Source organism: Candoia aspera, chromosome 1, assembly GCF_035149785.1.
Source record: "Candoia aspera isolate rCanAsp1 chromosome 1, rCanAsp1.hap2, whole genome shotgun sequence".
NCBI lineage: Eukaryota > Metazoa > Chordata > Lepidosauria > Squamata > Boidae > Candoia > Candoia aspera.
Genome location: NC_086153.1, coordinates 145,836,974 through 145,853,708, shown reverse-complemented (window position 1 = coordinate 145,853,708; position 16,735 = coordinate 145,836,974). Strand labels below are relative to the sequence as shown.

Genomic DNA, 16,735 nt, shown 5'->3' with positions numbered 1-16,735 from the left:
AACCCTTGTCAGCCTCTTTTCTTCCAGGATAGTTGGGCATTTCCAACCTACTTAAGTTTCACCCATTTTCTATCAAAGGAGAGGAAGGATTTGATATCATCACTGCCTTTGCTAAGCTTGATCGTCAGAGAAGTTTCACCTTTAGTATCTTTTCAGTTATGCTGTTATTGACTTGTTTCCCAAATGGCACACTGTAGGTAGCAAATAACAGTATGGCCTAACTGCAAACAAAGCTTCAGAATCTACTTTTCAGGTTCAGCACTGAGCTCTGCAACATGCAAAATATCTTTCTCCAACCTGGTGCCTCCATATGTCTTGGGATATTACTTTCCAAATTCCCAAGATAAGATCATGCCCACTAAGAACTCTGGAAACTCTTCAACACATCTGAAGGGTATCAAGTTGACAAAAGCTGGTGAAAACCAGTGATTAAAAAGCAGGCACCTTAAAATGTGCAAAATACTTGTAATATATACTGTCAGATAAAAAGGCTTCCGGGTCAGGCGGGTGCAATTTCAAGGTGGTCCTCTCGTTTAATAACCTGTCTCATAGAAAATTATAACCTCTTGTAGAAAATGAACCACTGACTAAGGTTTATGTTAATTATGTCCAGAAAGACAGAGAGAGCATAAAAACAGGAAATGTTGCAACTTTCTAAAAGAAACGAACAATTAATTGTAGTGTGTCCTGGTATCAAAATGTGAATCGATAAAAAGTTTATTTCCTCATAGTCTCCTTGCATCTCCAGGAAGTGACCCAAAAAAGGCAGTAGATATACTGATTCCAAGAAAGAGGGTCTACTTATAAGCAGAAAAGCCCTGCTTGGCATCTGACAAGTGTTGTTGAAACAAACCCACTGAATCCTGTTTATACAGACCAGGTTGCCCAAACAGGAAGGGCTGACACTACAAGTCTTAATCCATCTCCAAAAATTCTGGCACAGGATGCTTAATGCTGGCCAAGTCTGCCTGGGCTGGAAATTCCAAGCTGCATTTTGTGCTCAATTTCCCCATCCTTTCTGCTGTGGGTTTGGAAAGGTAGCATGAGAAGAGGTTTGCATGAAACCAGATCACTGCACTGATATCAATCCAGCTGAAACTTTTGACATTGGGAGCAGGAGGCAGCCTCGGTAGACAAGACAGATATATGTTTTGTGGCTATGTTTAGTATTGCAATAAATGGACTTCCGTTTATGCAAGAGAATTTTGTTTTCTTCCTGTCCAAGAACAGATGGGGAGGCTGCAGAGTAGAAGAGGAATCCAACTCGACTCTCACAACGCCCTTCTGAATTATGGGTGGGTCCCACTGCTCACTAGATATCATCAATCACTTCCTATTTCCCTGGCACCTTGATCCATCTATGCTAAATCACAGCGATTCAATTGCACATATTGATAGTTCAAATTATTTCATATAAACTCTGTACAATTACTTAAAAAAACCAGATCCCTGTTTTTTCCTATGCATATTCTTGTTTCCCGTGTCTTAGGGAAGGAAGGAAGGAAGGAAGGAAGGAAGGAAGGAAGGAAGGAAGGAAGGAAGGAAAGAAGGAAGGAAGGAAGGAAGGAAGGAAGGAAGGAAGGAAGGAAGGAAGGAAGGAAGGAAGGGAACCCCACCCACCCCCTTCTCTCAAGATAATCCAAGAGGAGGGTAGAGAGGAAGAAGAAGATGAAAAAAAATATTCCCCTCCCTTCTGAATCCTGGTTGCTTAACAATAAGCAGAACTGCAGCACACAGATGGATTTTCCACCATGCAAAATATAGCCCGTGCTTTGCTCAAGCACAAAGCAAGAAGGATGGTGTCCTCCTGTCTCCTCCTTTGTGCCAGAGGTCAGAGTCCTGAAACCAATCTCCTCCTCTGCCACTGTAACTTCAGCTGGTCATCAAGAGTTTCCCACCAAAGCAGATAAAATATGAAAAGGAAGACCCCAGTGATAAAGGCTCTCTGTCAAGATGAGTTTGCACGCAGCCTTTCCAAGGCCAACAGGAACAGCAATCAATATTGGAGTTTGAGCTGATGACCGCAACATCCAGATCTATTAAATGGGCCAGAGTTTTAACCCTTCTGCTGTTTGACTACATGCTGTTACTAACAAGAGAAAAGTGTGCCAAGAAAGTGAAGTTCTGTAATAATACAGGCAACATTTCCAAATGAACAGTGTGTTCCCACTGCAGTCTAAGATTCAAAAGCCTCTTGGGCCTTTTTAGTCTAAAAGGAACAAGGAGGCCTGAAAATCAATTTTCAGATACAAAGGAGGAAGCAAGGAAAGGTTAATGTGTATATTGCGAGAGAAAAGGGAACATGTAAGTCACTCTAAGATAGAATTGACAAAGAAACAAATAACTGGAAGGTTGACAGTAAGATGACCTGTGACCTGTTCCCCAGTTATTAATGACAAAGATCACGCATTAGCACTTTGCCCAAGTTTGCACGCCCCTCCAGCAGCTGCTATTTTAACTATTTGTCCCCCCTTTCTCCTACAGTCTTTCCAGCCACACTTGAATCCAAAGTAAGCCTTTCCAGACCTGCACCCCAAATTCACTGTTTTTGAAATGGCCCTTCCCTGTCCATAAGAGTTTCCAATCTAATTCAGTGCTAAGCACCCTGGTGCTCTGCAGATGTCCTGAACTGGACATAACTTCCCCTGGCAACTATGGCCAGTGGACAGGATTGATGGAAGTTGCAGTCTCATGCATATGGAGAATATCAGTTGCCTTCTACCCAATCCCCAGTGGATTCTGTGGTATCATCAGAAGCAAGTGCATTGGCAGTATGTGACAGGGTATGAGAGCTAAGGAGCAAGACAAAAAATCCACAAAAATAAGGGGGTTGGGGTAGAGAAGCATGTATCAGCAAACCCATGGTGTTCTATTTGCAAACAGTTTGTTTTAACCATCAGATTGAAGTGGGATTATGCTGCTTTGTTTGCTGCAGATGTAAATCAAGCAGGGATTCCAGTGAGGACGCAAAGCCATTCTACTGCAAAACGTAAGAGTGCAGTGGTCTATATATCAATGGGAAATGGAGCACAGTGGGATAATCCATAAAGGCTCAGTAATGAGTCAACAATCTGTTTGATACTTTTTCCTGAAGCACAGCTATTTACATGCCACATTCCTATTGTTGCAGGGGATAGGAGCTTCTGGCAAGTGACAGGCTGCTAATATCAACTGTTGGTCAGTCACAGTTTTGGTGCAGTTGAATTGCTAACTTGCTTCACACTCATCCAGCATCACACCTCTATTTGATGTGATTTTTTTAAAGGACAGCAATCTCTCTCTCTCTCTCTTCCCCCATTTTTCCATAGTGACAACATATAGAATAACATGCTGACAAGATCTGAGAACAGTAGAGGACAGAAACCAAGACCCACTTTTAACTGCAGAAGAGAGTACAATTATGTTGTCCCTGAATGTCTGGAGCCAATGAAACAAAGCATTGGGGCCCTTGTATCATATAAGCCTCCTTTCCATGTGGCTCTATAAGTCTTATTTTGCAGTTACAGGAAATCCCCAAGACTAAATTTGGTGACAATCACAGCTGACCTGATGATTTTCAGCAGGAAGCAAAAACAAAGGCAGGCCTCCAAAAATCAGAAAAGCAAAACCAGAAGACAACAGAGCTCCAAACTTGTCTCCAACCACCCTCCGATGTATGTAAAGGAAGAAGCCCATTCTCATCTACCCATGCTGGTTAAATCCGGTAGCCACACCCCAAGGCTCCAACTTCCCCTATTACTTGCTACCTGATCCTTTTAAATGGAGATTCCTGGCAATGAATCTGGGAACTTCTTTATGAAAAATATGCATTTTACCCCTAAGTTATGTGACACTATATTGTAATGGGAAGATATTCTCCCGGTGGCATCTACAGGGAGGGGGAATAGGGGCACAACTGAAGCCAATGTGATCCAAGCACTGACAAAAGCCATGATGGCATTTCCCAAGATAAAATAATGTGAGCTTTCTTAAACCCTTGGCTGCTCCTCTTTCCTGACCTCGCCTACATCAAAGGGCTGGCAATCCATGACAACTCCCTGCATGAGAGGGAGGTGGCAGCAGCCCTAAAGCAAGTTGTGATGTGTCTCCTTTCCAAGAGGCCATCTGCAGGTTGAATCCTACTGTTTCCAACCTTCCCTTTTGGGGGAAGGCTTTTGAGACAGTTGTGAGATATCAAGTACACACCACCCTAGATGAAGTGAATTATCTAGGTAGTTTTCAGTCAGGATTCAGACTTGAGTATGGGGCTGAGATGGCTTCAGTTATTTTCCTTAATGGCCTTTCTCGGGACCTGGTTGGGATAGTGCAGCTTTTGATACCATCAACCATGGTACCTTACTGGATAGCCTACCAAAGGGTTGGGGATAGGAGGCATTGTCTTACTGTGGTTCTGCTCCTTCCTCAGTGGATGGTTCTGGTCTGCTGTGGTGGGGGAAGAGAGGTTGGCTCAGGGGCTTCTGATCTTTAACATCTACATGAAACCTCTGGGGGAGATCATCCAGCAGTTTGGGATGTGGTATCATCAGAATTATAAATCACCATCCCAGGCTGTAGGGGAGACATTATCAGTGTTCTATCCCAGGACCTGGAGGGTGAATCTGGGTGGGAGAGAACAACCTAACATTGAACCCAAGCAAGATGGAATTGATGTCTGTACATGAGAGTTCTCCATCAACACCAGCATTGTCTCCAGAGAGGAAGGCACTATCTGTAAAGAAGCAAGTTCACAATTTGGGGTTCTTTCTGGACTCATGGCTCCTGCCTGAAGAGCAGGTAGAGAACATGGCTAGAGGGGTGAGAAACTGCTTGTGGTCCCACACTTCCAGGATGTGAGTAGAGCTGAGGCTAGAAGATGCTGCTTCTCAGCAGTAGCACTGCTGTTAAGGAATAATCTCCCCATACCCCACTCCTTGATGGCTTTCAGAAGGCTATTAAAAACTGGGCTTTTCTGGAGAACATTCCAGAACGTTGATCACTGAAAATCAGTGAGTGATTTTTCACCCACTGTGCCATATTTTATTTTTTACTTTTTACTGTTATGGTGTATGTGGCTATACATTTTTTCCCTCTCTTATGTTGTTTGTCTTTTAATCTTACTGTGGATGTTTTAATTTTTCCTTTTCATATCTTGCATACCATCAAGAGTCATGAGTTTGTGGTAGAATATAAAACCAATAAACAAAAAAAATCCACACATAGCAAGGTATCTTTACAGCACTCAAAACTAGAATGCTATCACTTAAATGGCCACATTGAACTTATTCTTAAGGCTTTTGAGAGCCTTTTCCTGGAGAAGTCTAAACATTTTCAGAGTCTGAGGTACAAGAGAGCAGTTTGCTTGCTGTGGACCATACTACAAGATTATTTTAACAGAACTCTGTTCCTTTACACACACGATGTGAATTCAGTCAGTGATAGTGTGAGTTACTTTCTCAATTTCTTATGACACAACAGTTCTCTCTTGAAATGTAATTTGGGGGGCGAGGGGCAGAGACTTTTTAGAATGAGTTTCAGTTGCCTCAATTTCTATTACTACAGTTTGTGGATCTCTTGATTTCAACTGTATACTAAAAATCATTTAAAGTAAAAACTATTATTTCTCCCCTTCGATATTATCAGAGTGTGTGACCTGCCTTTATATATTGATTTTCAGTGTCAATATAAGGCAGGAAGCTACCAGGCTTATCCCAAGATACCTGCAGACATCTGCACATAATCTAGATGCTTTCTGCCAAAAGCAAATTACCAGGCTGAGGTTAAGAGGGTCCTGCCAATCACTGGTGATGATGGCTTAGTTAGTTCATGCCTATTCAGAACTTTTCACTTTGCAAACCTGAACAAATCTAGATGTTAATTTGTTCAACAAACACATGTTACAGGCAAACTAGTGGCTTTGGGAAAAGAAAAAAAGAAGTCAAATGCCTTCCTGGTCCAATTAGGAACACTTTTCAAGAACTGGACCAAGAAGACCTAGTGAAAGGTTTATTTCTTCCTATTATTTTATACATTGTATTTACTTATTATACTGTCTTGTCTGGCCCAGGATTGATTCAATCATATATAGAACCTGAAAATTAATATGTTTAAGGCTGACTCTCTTACTTTCTTCTTTTAAGCTGTCTTTTCCTTGTATTCTGTCCTTATGGCTTGGTAATGTCCCCTCCATTCTTGATTATAAACATGAAATCTTGATCTTCTCTTTGATTTGTGTTGTTTCCTGATCAGGTTTTTTTTCCTAGGATGTAAAGATGGAGAACATGAATGATATACTTCTCCTTCTTATGCTGTATCGCTGTGGTTTTCTTGAAGTTTATTAAAAAATTGCGCAGTTCCCAAGTATATTGCTATGTAAAAAATCTGCAAAATTTCAGATGAGTAGGTAGAGAGAGGGAGCCAGTTTGGTGTAGTGGTTAAGGCATCAGGCTAGAAACTGGGATACTGTGAGTTCTAGTCCTGCCTTAGGTGAGAGGCCAGCTGGTGACCGTAGGCCAGTCACTCACTCTCAGCCCTAAGAAAGAAGCAATGGCAAACTACTGAAATCTTGCCAAGAAAACTGCAGAGACTTGTCTAGGCAGTCACCAGGAGCCAATAGTAACTTGAAAGCACCAAAAAAAAAAAAAAGATAGAGGATGAAAGAGTTATAAAATAAAATTAGAACACTGTTTCAGGTGTTTTGCTTTTCTGCTCAACTGATATCAGATTAACAGAAAATGCAGTTGGGGTGGCTGATGGGTGTAGAACCAAAAGTGGCAGAGTAGAAGGACTAGAGCAACCACTGTTTCTATGCAAGCCTCCAATGCTTCTCTCTTTTATATCTCAGAGAGCAATCAATCTCTTTTAATGTCCCTGCTTTTGGAGAAGTAAACTGGCAAATGCTAGTAGAATATTACCTTCTCTCCCCCAGATCCACCATGAGCAGAAGCTATGGAGGTCCATCTTTGAATGTTAGCCTTCTTCTCCCTCCCACATCCACCCAAGTGTTTTCCTTTCATGGTGAGCATGGGGAGAAATGTATCAATTTTACAGAGGCACACTCTGTGCCTGTTCTCTTGCAAATCTCTGAAACGCTAATGAAGCTTCAGAAAGCTTCAGATTGAAACTGGTTTAGATCTCTGATTTGGTTTGGAATTCAGGATTTGGCTGGCACTAAAGGCCAATCCTACATTTTTATTATTTCAGAACATCAAGTTTAGGTGGATTCATGAGAAATGGGCAACCATTTCTGCAGCCAAGACCACACCTTAAAAAATTATTTTAGGCTTCTGAGAACCACTGGGCTTTTGTAGCACTGTAATGATACTTATTTTATGAGCTCAAAAATTTACTTAAGTTAGTGATAATGACTACCAGAAGATTAAGGAAACAAAAGAAACCCATTATCTCCCTCTGTTAGGACTATCAGATCTCCAGATGACCACAAGATAGTAGCAGAGAAGTACAGAAAATCCTAACACTTTGCTTCCATGTAGTGGCTAAATCATGTAGTCCTAGATAAATCTACAAATCATCTTCAGATATATTCATCTGGAGGGGAGACAGATAAATATAGAGATTATGTGCCATCAAGGCATTGTTGACCATTAAAGACTTTCTCCAGGATGATCTTTCTCCAACCTGGCCTTTTAGGTCCCCCAGTGGTGCATTTGCCCCTGCTGTAATGCACCTTGCTGTTGGTTATTCTCTCCTCTTTCCTTCCATTTTTCCCAGCATTATGGACTTCTCAAGGGAGCTGGGTCTTCACATAATGTATCCAGAATATGATAACTCGAGCTTGATCATTTGTGTCTCAAGTGAGGACTCTGAATTGACTTGTTCTGTGCTACACTTGTTTATTTTCTTGGCTATCCGTGGTATTCTCAACAATCTTCTCCTACACCAGAGTTCGGGACTGTTGATACTCTTTCTATTTTGTAACTTCAAAGTCCAACTTTCACTTCCATAGACTGTCACAGGAAAAACCACGGCCTGCACAATTCTGATTTTTGCAGATACAGACACATCATAGCATCCGAATATCTTTTCTGAGGCTTTCATTGCCACCCTGCCAAATGCTAGCAGTGTATTCCTTGACTGATTTAGGGTTTCTTTAGGGTTGATAGTTTATCCTAAAAACATAAGCTATCTTTATGTTCTTCATTGTCAATTTTAAGATTGGTTTCTGTAGCTGTAGTCATTAGTTTGGTCTCCTTTATGTTTAATCTTAATTTCATATTTTCCACTGTGGTCCTTGGCTTTCATTACTAGAGCTTGCAGATCATTTGCATTTTCAGCTACCAGAGTAGCATCATCAGCATAGTGTAGGCTATTGAATTTTTTTCCTCCAATTTTAAAACCATGTTCATCTACTTCCAATCCAGCCTCCTTTAATATATACTTGGCATACAGGTTTAATAAATAAGGGGAAAGATAGAGCCTTGTGTCACTCTTTTGACAACCTGGAGCCAGTCTGTTTTACTATGTTCCATCCAGACTGTGGGTTGCTATCCTGTGAATAGGTTTTGCATGATGTAGATGCAGATGCAGACATCACATGGGAATGCTAATTAATGCAGTAAATATAATTACAAAGCAAAATGATGGACTAATCATTGTCTCCTAAATTCCAAATTATAAGCCTTTGCATATAATTTATATGACCTGAATTGCCGCATGATCTTTTGCTCTGGAGTTAAGTGTTCCATAAATATCACCACACTTAAAGTTCCATACGTTGACTCTTAATGACTGAAAAGACAGTCAACGGAGCACTTTAACCTGACTTGGAGGACAACAGCAGCAGCAGCAAGGCAAGTAAGGATACCAGATCTGAATTGATTCCATTTCTAGAAAATAAATAAGCCAATCAGCAAAGCTTGTTTTTGCATCTTTGTTCCACTAAGGTACAACAACATTACCAAACTACTCCAATTCATGGATATTATCCGTGTGTACCTTCACTGTTCATGCTCTTCAGTATGACTCAGACCATGAAATGCATTTAGAACTGCAGAGGAGGGAAATCATAGCAGGGTGAAACATATGGGGAACGTACCACCAGGGCGCACCAACTAGCCAGAGCCTCTTGGCACCTTGAGATATTCATAGGCATTGACCAGGCATGAGGTTGCAGATGCACAGCTCAACAGCTCAATCTTTGTTGTATTTATTGCTTCAAGGTATGGTAGATACATGGCCATTTTATTGGAGAATATGGGGATTCTTTGGATTTTATCCTAGCAGTGAAAGAGTGAACAAAGATTTTGGTGCGAATAAATGAAAAGGAAAGCCCTCATATAAAGAAATGAAAGCAGCATTATTTAGAAGCCAAGGAGACTTATTAATTGGAAATAAATGACTTGTTTTTCTGTAGCTAAGAAAGGAAAGCCATTGAGACTTTTTAATGAGAAATAAGTTGTTTGCTTCCCTACAACTAAGAAACAAACTTATTACAAAAAAAACAAAATCTGTTTGCCTAGGATATGGTTAATTGCTTTAAAAGCACATGCACACACCCCACCCAAATACCACATCATTAGTTCAAAGGATTTCATGCCAGTATGTCATGTACTGATTAGGTAATAGTAGTATAAAGCCAAAGTTGCTGGCTTGCATGATTGAGATATTTTCCTTTTTACTGAATATTTTCAAAAGATGTATAAGAAATCATTTTAATGATGGCAATTAAAAAAACCTGTCTTTTTCTGATGGCTCAGAACCAAGAAAGCAGAGGCTGACTGCAAAAGAGAGCAGGTGATGCTTAAAAGCCAATTGTGACCACCCCACCCCATAATCTAATTTTGATTGTTAAACACCTGAAGTCAATAAGAGCTTTTTAATGCTGTGAAAAATTGAGTTTACAGAGCAAACCAGTAATCAGGACATATTTGGTGTAACTGGATCATATGAGTTTAAAATTCTGTTCTACTTTGGCAGAATCCTGAGTTAAATTTGATGATCCAATTCAAGAACTGAAAGGACCACAATGTGAATGCATTTGAGGTCAGTCAACTAGCATAGATTGGTCTCTCTTCATGCATAATATGCCACATACCTAGACCATATTGTCTTGTTTTGCTGTCCCAAATCATCAACAAAAAAAGCTGCCCCATGTGGAAGCACTGAGAGTAAAAAGAAATATTTTTCATCTCAGGCCAAAGAGGGATCTCCGGAGTATGTTGGCTAAATATTAAGAGAGCATATCAGTGAATAAACTACTAGGATGTCTTGCCATAGCTGGCCATATGTGATCCATGAAGCATCTCTGTTATCCAGGCATGATGGTGGATAATTCCTATACTCAAAAGTCACAATTTTCCCTTCGCCACAATCATTACCAGATGGACCCATAAGTATTGACCTCTGCTGCCTAGCTTGGCTTTGGTCAGTATACTTTTTGGTAAGTTACTGAAGATCCAAGTTATGAATAGGTTACCAGGCTTGTACAGTTGTACCTGTGCCACATGGAGCACACCTTACTAAAAGCAACAACATATGCCACAAGAGCAGCCAAACCCATTTTACTCCAACTACAGTCACACTGCTCTATACAAGCTATGATCTCAAGACAAGAGACTGCCTTACAAGCAGTTGCCTTCATCCCACCAATTAGGAAGTATGTACACATTCAGAATGGAAAAATATTTTTAATGCAGATTTTGTTGGCAGGGCCATATTTAACTGGGCATAGGACCAGGACATTTTTTGTTAGCAGATAGCTGTCTAGTTAAGGTGTTTTTCTCCCTGATGTATTGTTTCTTTTGGCAGCATAAGACTCTATCTTTAGAAGTGTTTGCAAGCTGAACTTAAATCACTTGTTTGAGATAAGTCCAGTTTCTGTGTGTGTGTGCATATTTGACAAATTTATATTCCCAAATGGATGTTCCTGAATTGTTTTTCCGAGTATTGTCCAATTCAATAGTCTGCATATATAATAGCAAATTCTTATTTGACATTGCTGGAAAGAACAAAGGAAAGCAAAAAAAAAAAAGTTAGTCCCCTTGATGAAAAGGTTAGGGACCACCTTAAGTCTGCTTTGATGAGCAATGCATGTCTATTGAGAAAGAAACTTACTGCCAAATACACAGACACAGGACTGGTCAAAGGCTATATAGGGTTGCATTCAGAAGGTGCAGCTGAACCCCGGCCTGAAATAATACGTGTGGGGGGGGGGCGGGGATTATGAAGAACATAACTACCAAGTGAAATACCCTGCTGGCTACACTTGATAGCTATGTACTTCATACCTGTGTGTGTATACACACTCACAAACTTACAAGGATTTTGCAGTACTTGACAGGCACCTAGTATTTTAGATTTACTGAGTCCCCAAGAGAACTTTCCTATATTCATTTAATTCATTTACTGTTTTAAATATAGGGTTTTTATTGTAATGTTATTACTTTAACAACTGATATGCTGCCTTTAGATATAAATAGTTGCAGGACCTCTTACAATTAATATAAAACAAACAATAATAAAATATCCATACCAGCAGTAAAAATAACACTACAAACCTTTGGGGGGGGGAGGAAGAGGGGAAATAAAATCTCTAATACTCCTTCCTCCTCCTATTTTCCAGACAACAACAACCCTGTGGGGTGGGGTGGGCTGAGAGAGAGAGACTGGCCCAAGGTCACCCAGCTGGCTTTCGTGCCTAAGGTGGGACTAGAATTCACAGTCTCCTGGTTTTTAGCCCAGCACCTTAACCACTAGGCCAAACATTTTTGCTCATTGTTGCCCATCTAATTTCAAATGAATGAGCTCAGAATATGGACAAGCGTATGATAGATCTTATGATTCTTCAGGCATCATGCCATGTATCGGACAGGGATACACATGTCAGCTTGTGGACCGCACCAGGTTTTGCACAGCATGTCAAGGCTAAAATCCAAAAATGGGCATGGATGGGGACGGGGACGGTGTTCAGTCATTTTAAGGAGTGAGATAGGGGCTTAAGCACCTGCAAGATTTACAGCTTTTGCTCCTTAAAACCTCCCAAATCCTCAAAAATAAATCTTCGTAAAAAGGCTAAAAATGTTGGTCTTGCTCATTGCTGGGTGGGGGCTCTGGAAGGCACAAAAGAGTTGTTTTTTGTAGCTCTGCTTTAAAGTTTTCAATGCAAGACCCAGATCTTTGAATTACACCTAGAAATGTCAGAAATTAAAGTGGTTGTATAAACACTGGTGAAATACATTCCCATTGTCTAGACTTAGCTATCCCTTTCCTGGCTGTGTCCTGACTCAGCTAGCATTTCCAGATAGTCTTCAGAGGCAGCCTCACAAATCCACATTTCAGTATCTGGAAGTAATCTCAACATGGATAACAATAACTCTTTCTAACCAGAAAAGGTCATTTGGTACACCAGTGTGACAGGACCTCATAGAAGACCCTACAATGGAAGTTACATGGTGGATCTGAGACAGGGTAAAGAACTTGGTGGTCTTCAGAAGTTCCCACAATCTTTTGCTATAGATCACCCTAGTTGGTACTAATAGGAATTAAAGTCCAAAATGTTTGAAGGTCAGCTAGATTGCCTACCACTTATTGAGAAGCATCTTCAGGTTGCAAACCTATTGATCTGAGGAGCATGCAGCCTTATCTGACTAGGCTCAATCCCACTTTCTAGGTAGAAGCGCCAGACACAAAAATCCCTGGCATCTTCTTTGGGATTCTTCATTCTTGGTGGTTTGCAAATTGTGCAGACTGAGCAAGCCCAAGCAAGCTTTTGGGCATGAGTGTCTCTGATATCCTATCCTTTCTGCATGACAAATGAGTGTGAAACTGAAAAATAAGAAACAATTTGCAGTTCAGGCTGGTGGTCTCTCATTTAAAGAAGATAATTCAAAACCAAAGACTAACAACCCATAATTGCTCTTGCACGTCCAACTATTTCTTAGGGTATTAGCCATGGATTTGTGTTATTTATGTGCAGATTCCAATTACCTTTGATGTTGGGAGCTAATGCAGAATATCAAGCTGAAGTTGAACAAATGTCGCAATTAACATTCTGGAAATTGTAACATGATCTATCTTGCTCACAGGGCAATTAAGTAAATTGATATAAATAAATACAAATATGTATATTATATAATGAGTTTAAAAGAGATGAGGTTTAAAAACAAGTAAGGTAAGTCCACATCAAAAGAAAAGAGCAGATTTTGTTTGGTGGGCCATACATGTCATACAGAACCTTGCAGAGTATTTTCCTTACAGAGGTCTTTACAGGATAGTCTGGAAGATACGGGAGGAAAGAAAACAAAACAAGGGATGCGTGACCAAAGTAAATAAAATGTATGACTGCCTCTTCCCATGCAGCGTGGCTTCAGCAGTATTAGGACTACAATGTTTAGCACTTCCAATCCCAGTGCATTTGAAAGGGGTCTGGTTGGGGAAGGTAAATAGAAGAAAAACACTGCTGTGTTTCTTTTACTTGTTGTTGTTGCTTTATTAATAAAAAAAGTGAGAAGAATTAAGGCTCCAGCATTAGGCGGGATAAAAAATAAAATAAATAAAATAAAATAAATTTGTTTTGTGGCCTTGAAAGAAGCTGAAATATCAGAATTTAGTGGTAGCATTTTTATAAAAACTCTGAACCCCATGTGCCACAAACCCACACTTCATCCCATCCCAGCTATTTAATGAGGAAACAATAAATGACAAATGCAATCCACTGTCACTGACATTGGTTGCTTTGTTTACAATCCCTTATGGGTCACTAGCTTTCCAAAGCTAAGCATTTTGAACAGTACAATCCTCTCTATGTTTAATCTTAAGTAAATTCCTCTGAGCTCCGTCTGACTGTAAAAGAAAAAAAAGAAAAAAGTGAAGACTTCCCTGAGCTGAGCTCAACTTCTGGTGAGCGTATCCATGAAAATTTCTTGGCAGTGTGATAGAAGTGGTCTGCCACTGCATTCTTTCAGGATTTTTTAAAATTATTTTTATTTCCCAGTCTAATCTGCAACCTTGGGATTTCCTAGTAGTTTCTCATCAAAGTGCTAACCAGATCTGACCCCGCTTAGTTTCTGAGATTAGTTGCTAGCCACTGAGGCCTGTGAAGCTGACTTTTCTGCACATGTCAGCAGGTTCAGAATATGAATGTTTTCTTAAAGTTAGTGAGACCTGAAGGTATTCTGACGCATAATCTCATCCATTCTGTTCAGTGTGCCCATAAGCAGAGAAATTTGAACAAGTTCAGTTGAGACTCCTTCTTGTACAAGGAGTGTAGCCAAGTTTGGTCAGATCAGACTTGTGGGTCTCCTATAAGCTGTATCCCAAACAAATTGCTCTGGGAATGAGTCCAACAGAAATCAGTGGGGGCCAGTTCTGAGTGCTCATGGGTTGGATTACAGTGTTGATCATGAGAGAGGGTTCTAACATGCAGGTTACACCTGCAGAAGTCCTATCTCTGCTGGATCTTCTCTCTACCAACTCATGTTGAGCATTTGGCTGGCTGTCTAAGAGCTACTTCATGACACTGAAGAATGTTCAGCATCAGCCAGAATGTGCAGTTCCACCTCCCTTTGCTTAGAACCATTTTTCAGTGAAAAACAGGGCAGCCGTTGATTGATTGATTGATTGATTGAATGAATGAGCGAACATGTTAACATATGGAACCTAACTTCAGGAGGAAGATTTTGTTTCAATTTAAGACTGTTGCTTTTTTTGGTTTAAAATGTATACTAATGGCCTCCCTCAGTCTAGTATCTTCCAGATCTGATGGAAAAACAAAATCCTAGCCACCATACTTGCTGAATAAACTGGAAATTGTAATCCTAGCACATCTGGAAGATGGACAATAGAGTGGGGGAGGCAGTTTAGCAATGTTTGTTGGCAAAGTTTTTGTTTTACAATTCCTTGTCATATAACTTATTTTCAACAATGGAAATATTTAATGGGATTCTCAGCTAATCCAAAAATAAAGAATTGTTATCACTTAAGTCTTTAGTGTCCCTTTGGGAGTTGCTTAATATAAAATCATTTCTCCTTGGCTCCAAATTCAGTGCCAAAAATAGTGAAGCAGGATGCTTGGTGGCAGTCTTATCTTCATCCTGGGTATAGAAGTTTGCTTGCACTGGCAGTAGTTAAAATGAATTTACACACCCTCCTATTTTACCAGCACTTTCAAAACCATTGTTTCTAAATAACAGTCTGTGCTGCTTGTGAATTCTGGTAAATGTACTCCCAATACTTCTGGAAAACTATGGATTCAGAAGGCTCGGTGAACGATCCTTGGATTCACCCATTTAGAATAGGCTTGTCTAATTTAAGGCTGCCTAGATGAAAACATCGTGAAAGCAGCATCCCCCCAAAGGGTCAGACATGACTCGGTGCTTGCACAGGGGACCTTTCACCTTTCACAGATGTATTGGGAGTGCAACTGTCACCATCCTCAGCCAATTGTGATGGCAAAGGCTGATATAGAAGAAAACCAGACTCCGCACTAGGATAGGCAGACAGTGACCTGACCCAGAAGAGGCTCCCAAACCCTTTCTTCACAGCTCTCTGATTCCTCCAAGATTGTACTGCTCATCTCCTGACAAATTTCTACCATGTTTTCCATAGGAAATGTAAGAAATAGATGCTTTAAGCTTCCAACAGGCTTACCACAGTTATTAACGCAACACCATTAAAGCCTTCCGTACCACCAGCAAGAGAAACACACATTCACACAAAAGTGGGGTTTGAAAATTCTGGGCCTGCCTTCTCCAGTGATCCCATAATGCCACTACTCCATTGCCTGCTGAAAAGCCCTAACTCAAAACAAAGCTGCAGCTGGAACAAGTTTGCTCACATCTGCCCTGAAGGTTATGGGACATCCAAGCATTTCAACCACCATACAGTATTTAGCTCCTCTACACACAAACCTCTTTTATACATTGGCCTCCATTCTTGGGATGGAATCAGAAAACATTGTCAAGACAGACTAAGGAGAAGGGTTTACGAAGCTCCTCCTTCCTCAACCACTCTGCCCTTCCATTTTAAACCATGACCAATGTGGGTATTTTGTGAAAGAAAACCTTCAGGAGGAGGGCCTATTAGCTACACTCAAACCTCCCACATCTGTTACTTTATTTTCCTTCCATGAAAAGCTATGTGCAACTCCATGTACTCACATTCTGACTGTGAGCAAAAGGCTGAAGAAAAGTTGGAAAATAATTCTGCATTCTAAATTTTCTTAGCCCTAAAAGGAATGCCCGGTGCATTGTTGAAAACAGCCAAAAAAGCTCCTGTGGTGTTCAACAGTAGTTAATAGTCCTTGAAATTCCATTAATTTAATCACAGGATTGAATTTTCTCACATATGTAGACCAAATATTATAAATGATCTGTTATTAAGGTGTCAACTGCCAGCCAACCATTTAAAAGGCTTTTTGAAATTTTATTTTATGCTTTAAATTATACCAAGGGAGTGGCTGGGTGAGGCGGTTGGCTAAAGGGTAGCTCCTAAATGTACATCTGTGACCTAGTGATTTGGAAAGCAGCGGACATGAGCTCTGGCATAAGATTTGGCTTTTTGGAGCCATCATGAAGAAGCATTAGGAAAAGTTTAGGCTTTTTCTGAGAAAGCATAGGAAATGTTTCTGTTTAGTATAGTTGCAGTATATTAAGAGAAAAGAGGGGGGAAAGCTGCCAAGTGGAATTGGAAAAAGTCAGGACCTCTCTCAGCATTTGTAGCTGTCCCAAAGACTTCTGAGAACAATCACATTCTCCTTTCTTGGGAGTAGGACTTTCTGGAAATTACTATTTATTTTGATTCT

The 16,735-nt window shown here is 40.4% G+C and overlaps 1 protein-coding gene across 1 annotated transcript in view; it reads left to right on the top strand.

Annotated features, from left to right (window-relative positions):
* Positions 1-16,735, top strand: part of LDAH (lipid droplet associated hydrolase) — a 554,138-nt gene that overhangs the window by 322,107 nt on the left and 215,296 nt on the right. The gene's annotated exons all lie outside the window — the stretch shown is intronic.